This window comes from Schistocerca gregaria, chromosome 10 (assembly GCF_023897955.1).
Source record: "Schistocerca gregaria isolate iqSchGreg1 chromosome 10, iqSchGreg1.2, whole genome shotgun sequence".
Taxonomy (NCBI): Eukaryota; Metazoa; Arthropoda; class Insecta; order Orthoptera; family Acrididae; genus Schistocerca; species Schistocerca gregaria.
In genome coordinates this window covers 32,501,872-32,508,073 of record NC_064929.1, presented here as the reverse complement: position 1 = coordinate 32,508,073, position 6,202 = coordinate 32,501,872, and the positions used below count along the sequence as shown (strand labels likewise).

Below are 6,202 nucleotides of genomic sequence, written 5' to 3'. Positions count from 1 at the left end.
CATGCTTCGTCGTCAGTGAACTTAAGATATACGACGCTGGAGACAATAGATAAGTGGATACCGATCAGCTCGTTAGGATCAACATGTACCACATCGCGTAAAAAACGCTCTACTTCGTGGGCCTTGGGTCTAGAGTACGTAGTGTCGAACTGCAGCTTGATCGTGGCTTTCCGATACGAAAGAGCCATCGTGTGTCAGGAACGTGACGGCAATACGTAACACTAGCGCGCCGGCGCGGTAAACAACAACACACCCGGAAACGCGACACGGAGCGGCCGGGACGTACCGCACCGCTCCACAGCCAAAGGCCGACTGTTCAACTGAGCTACGCCCCATGCACGACCAAACTGCGCTATTCCCCATTCTTTGCGACTCTGATGCGCACGGACACGATGGTTGGTTGGTTTGTAGCGGTGAAGGGAGCAGAGTACAAAGGCGCGGACACGTTTATATACACAATAGTTGCAAGTAGTTTCGATGCTCTGGTATTACAAATGCCAATTCCGTCTGTTTTTAACGTCTTAAATTGAAAGAGCCGTCACAAATTGCTCCGTTTTCACTCCTTGTCGACAATCATACAGCACCTGAGGTAACAAACACATCTCGAGCCCCATTGTGCACTCCATTATTCATGCCAACTCAGTGCCTCGCTCTTTACTACTGTGTACCAATCTTGTCGTCCAACTGCAAAACACTGGGCCACAACAAGTTTCCGCGTCTCCATTGCACTGCGCATACTACAAAACGCTCCCCAAACTTGGCACTCACCCACGCAGCCGACTTTTACGACTTTCCACGACGCTCACGCTAGTGACAGCATTATTTATAGTTCGACGTCGCGCCAATGCGAATGAGCACATTTCGGCTACGGCTTAGGCCGCCCTCTTAGTGTGGCTGCTCGGTGTCTGCAGGCAGCGAGGGTCTGCTAGCTTCCTGTGTTCGCACCTATGTCACCTGTGCTTGTTTGTTAGAGACAGACTATCGCAAAACATACAACTCACTCCATGAATTGATTGCTACGGCATCTGTTATCAGCAGTCACAACTAGCAACACCAGTAGCAGCCGACTGCACGCAAAGAATAGGAATGTGCAGTGGGATTTACGTGAACTCGGCGCAAGGCAGATCTTTCCGACATAGGCTTGACAATCTTACGGGAACACTTGTACTGTTTCTAAATAAAGTGTAGGCGTGGGAGGAGGGTGCTTCCCGCTCACTAACAACAGCACGCTTGCCAATTTTGGATGCTAATCATTCGCTTGTATCTTCCTAGACACATCTGCAGGCTGAGAATTATTCCACTTACATGGCAAGGTGCGCATGTAGGTGTGTTAAAAATTCTGGAGGCACTGGGTATTGATCCCAGTATCTCTCGCATACTAAGCGAGCGCTCTACCATCTGAGCTACGCCCGCCCCCGAAGACCAATGGTGCTACATACAGCCATATAGACGACACAGACCCTTGCACTCCCATTATTCAGCAGACAAACACTACTCTCTATGTATCCGTTAGGGTGTCTTTCATGTTTCATGCATTCTGTATCGAATCGTAGTTGGCCACAATGAAAGTGGCACGTATAACGGTGAAAATAGAGTTCGGACACCGCTCTGAGTAAGACGAACGTGTTGTCCACCTTCTAGACTTCAATGAGGTTAAGCCGTGATACCTAAGACAGATCTGCACTCGATGACACCTCGATAACAGCCGATCCCCACACTTATATCTTGCTCTCCTTACGTCAGTGTACATCATATCAGTCTGTGACGCTGGCTTTGCAACATCTTGCGTGCCTTTAGGTTCGCCGCGACCAACACTTACCATGCACTGACCACAAAAAATGGAGGCGCAGCGGCTTGAACCCTGCACCTTTCAAATGCGAAGCGAACGTTCTACCAACTGAGCTACGCCACATGCACGACCAAACTGCGCTATTCCCCATTCTTTGCGACTCTGATGCGCACGGACACGATGGTTGGTTGGTTTGTAGCGGTGAAGGGAGCAGAGTACAAAGGCGCGGACACGTTCATATACACAAAAGTTCCAAGTAGTTTCGATGCTCTGGTATTACAAATGCAAATTCCGTCTGTTTTTAACGTCTTAAATTGAAAGAGCCGTCACAAATTGCTCCGTTTTCACTCCTTGTCGACAATCATACAGCACCTGAGGTAACAAACACATCTCGAGCCCCATTGTGCACTCCATTATTCATGCCAACTCAGTGCCTCGCTCTTTACTACTGTGTACCAATCTTGTCGTCCAACTGCAAAACACTGGGCCACAACAAGTTTCCTCGTCTCCATTGCACTGCGCATACTACAAAACGCTCCCCAAACTTGGCACTCACCCACGCAGCCGACTTTTCCGACTTTCCACGACGCTCTCGCAACGCTCACGCTAGTGACAGCACTATTTATAGTTCGACGTCGCGCCAAAGCGAATGAGCACATTTCGCCTACGGCTTAGGCCGCCCTCCTAGTGTGGCTGCTCGGTGTCTGCAGGCAGCGAGGGTCTGCTAGCTTCCTGTGTTCGCACCAATGTCACCTGTGCTTGCTTGTCAGAGACAGACTATCGCAAAACATACAACTCACTCCATGAATTGATTGCTACGGCATCTGTTATCAGCAGTCACAACTAGCAACACCAGTAGCAGCCGACTGCACGCAAAGAATAGGAATGTGCAGTGGGATTTACGTGAACTCGGCGCAAGGCAGATCTTTCCGACATAGGCTTGACAATCTTACGGGAACACTTGTACTGTTTCTAAATAAAGTGTAGGCGTGGGAGGAGGGTGCTTCCCGCGCACTAATAACAGCACGCTTGCCAATTGTGGATGCTAATCATTCCCTTGTATCTTCCTAGACACATCTGCAGGCTGAGAATTATTCCACTTGCATGGCAAGGTGCGCATGTAGGTGTGTTAAAAATTCTGGAGGCACTGGGTATTGATCCCAGTACCTCTCGCATACTAAGCGAGCGCTCTACCATCTGAGCTACGCCCGCCCCCCCGAAGACAAATGATGCTACATACAGCCATATAGACGACACAGACCCTTGCACTCCCATTATTCAGCAGACAAACACTACTCTCTATGTATCCGTTAGGGTGTCTTTCAGGTTTCATGCATTCTGTATCGAATCGTAGTTGGCCACAATGAAAGTGGCACGTATAACGGTGAAAATAGAGTTCGGACACCGCTCTGAGTAAGACGAACGTGTTGGCCACCCTCTAGACTTCAATGAGGTTAAGCCGTGATACCTAAGACAGATCTGCACTCGATGACACCTCGATAACAGCCGGTCCCCACACTTACATCTTGCTCTCCTTACGTCAGTATACATCATATCAGTCTGTGACGCTGGCTTTGCAACATCTTGCGTGCCTTTAGGTTCGCCGCGACCAACACTTACCATGCACTGACCACAAAAAATGGAGGCGCCGCGGCTTGAACCCTGCACCTTTCAAAAGCGAAGCTAACGCTCTACCAACTGAGCTACGCCCCATGCACGACCAAACTGCGCTATTCCCCATTCTTTGCCACTCTGATGCGCACGGACACGATGGTTGGTTGGTTTGTAGCGGTGAAGGGAGCAGAGTACAAAGGCGCGGACACGTTTATATACACAAAAGTTCCAAGTAGTTTCGATGCTCTGGTATTACAAATGCAAATTCCGTCTGTTTTTAACGTCATAAATTGAAAGAGCCGCCACAAATTGCTCCGTTTTCACTCCTTGTCGACAGTCATACAGCACCTGAGGTAACAAACACATCTCGAGCCCCATTGTGCACTCCATTATTCATGCCAACTCAGTGCCTCGCTCTTTACTACTGTGTACCAATCTTGTCGTCCAACTGCAAAACACTGGGCCACAACAAGTTTCCGCGTCTCCATTGCAATGCGCATACTACAGAACGCTCCCCAAACTTGGCACTCACCCACGCAGCCGACTTTTCCGACTTTCCACGACGCTCACGCTAGTGACAGCATTATTTATAGTTCGACGTCGCGCCAAAGCGAATGAGCACATTTCGCCTACGGCTTAGGCCGCCCTCCTAGTGTGGCTGCTCGGTGTCTGCAGGCAGCGAGGGTCTGCTAGCTTCCTGTGTTCGCACCTATGTCACCTGTGCTTGCTTGTCAGAGACAGACTATCGCAAAACATACAACTCACTCCATGAATTGATTGCTACGGCATCTGTTTTCAGCAGTCACAACTAGCAACACCAGTAGCAGCCGACTGCACGCAAAGAATAGGAATGTGCAGTGGGATTTACGTGAACTCGGCGCAAGGCAGATCTTTCCGACATAGGCTTGACAATCTTACGGGAACACTTGTACTGTTTCTAAATAAAGTGTAGGCGTGGGAGGAGGGTGCTTCCCGCGCACTAATAACAGCACACTTGCCAATTGTGGATGCTAATCATTCGCTTGTATCTTCCTAGACACATCTGCAGGCTGAGAATTATTCCACTTGCATGGCAAGGTGCGCATGTAGGTGTGTTAAAAATTCTGTAGGCACTGGGTATTGATCCCAGTACCTCTCGCATACTAAGCGAGCGCTCTACCATCTGAGCTACGCCCGCCCCCCCGAATACAAATGGTGCTACATACAGCCATATAGACGACACAGACCCTTGCACTCCCATTATTCAGCAGACAAACACTACTCTCTATGTATCCGTTAGGGTGTCTTTCAGGTTTCATGCATTCTGTATCGAATCGTAGTTGGCCACAATGAAAGTGGCACGTATAACGGTGAAAATAGAGTTCGGACACCGCTCTGAGTAAGACGAACGTGTTGGCCACCCTCTAGACTTCAATGAGGTTCAGCCGTGATACCTAAGACAGATCTGCACTCGATGACACCTCGATAACAGCCGGTCCCCACACTTACATCTTGCTCTTCTTACGTCAGTATACATCATATCAGTCTGTGACGCTGGCTTTGCTACATCTTGCGTGCCTTTAGGTTCGCCGCGACCAGCACTTACCATGCACTGACCACAAAAAATGGAGGCGCCGCGGCTTGAACCCTGCACCTTTCAAATGCGAAGCGAACGCTCTACCAACTGAGCTACGCCCCATGCACGACCAAACTGCGCTATTCCCCATTCTTTGCGATTCTGATGCGCACGGACACGATGGTTGGTTGGTTTGTAGCGGTGAAGGGAGCAGAGTACAAAGGCGCGGACACGTTCATATACACAAAAGTTCCAAGTAGTTTCGATGCTCTGGTATTACAAATGCAAATTCCGTCTGTTTTTAACGTCATAAATTGAAAGAGCCGCCACAAATTGCTCCGTTTTCACTCCTTGTCGACAATCATACAGCACCTGAGGTAACAAACACATCTCGAGCCCCATTGTGCACTCCATTATTCATGCCAACTCAGTGCCTCGCTCTTTACTACTGTGTACCAATCTTGTCGTCCAACTGCAAAACACTGGGCCACAACAAGTTTCCGCGTCTCCATTGCACTGCGCATACTACAAAACGCTCCCCAAACTTGGCACTCACCCACGCAGCCGACTTTTCCGACTTTCCACGACGCTCACGCTAGTGACAGCATTATTTATAGTTCGACGTCGTGCCAAAGCGAATGAGCACATTTCGCCTACGGCTTAGGCCGCCCTCCTAGTGTGGCTGCTCGGTGTCTGCAGGCAGCGAGGGTCTGCTAGCTTCCTGTGTTCGCACCTATGTCACCTGTGCTTGCTTGTCAGAGACAGACTATCGCAAAACATACAACTCACTCCATGAATTGATTGCTACGGCATCTGTTATCAGCAGTCAGAACTAGCAACACCAGTAGCAGCCGACTGCACGCAAAGAATAGGAATGTGCAGTGGGATTTACGTGAACTCGGCGCAAGGCAGATCTTTCCGACATAGGCTTGAGAATCTTACGGGAACACTTGTACTGTTTCTAAATAAAGTGTAGGCGTGGGAGGAGGGTGCTTCCCACGCACTAATAACAGCACGCTTGCCAATTGTGGATGCTAATCATTCGCTTGTATCTTCCTAGACACATCTGCAGGCTGAGAATTATTCCACTTGCATGGCAAGGTGCGCATGTAGGTGTGTTAAATATTCTGGAGGCACTGGGTATTGATCCCAGTACCTCTCGCATACAAAACGAGCGCTCTACCATCTGAGCTACGCCCGCCACCCCGAAGACAAATGGTGCTACATACAGCCATATAGACGAC

The 6,202-nt window shown here is 49.4% G+C and overlaps 1 non-coding gene across 1 annotated transcript; it reads right to left on the bottom strand.

Moving 5' to 3' along the window:
* Positions 1-4,507: 4,507 nt before the first annotated feature.
* Positions 4,508-4,580, bottom strand: Trnat-agu (transfer RNA threonine (anticodon AGU)). The gene has a single exon. It is a non-coding gene; the product is annotated as a tRNA-Thr (tRNA).
* Positions 4,581-6,202: the final 1,622 nt, after the last annotated feature.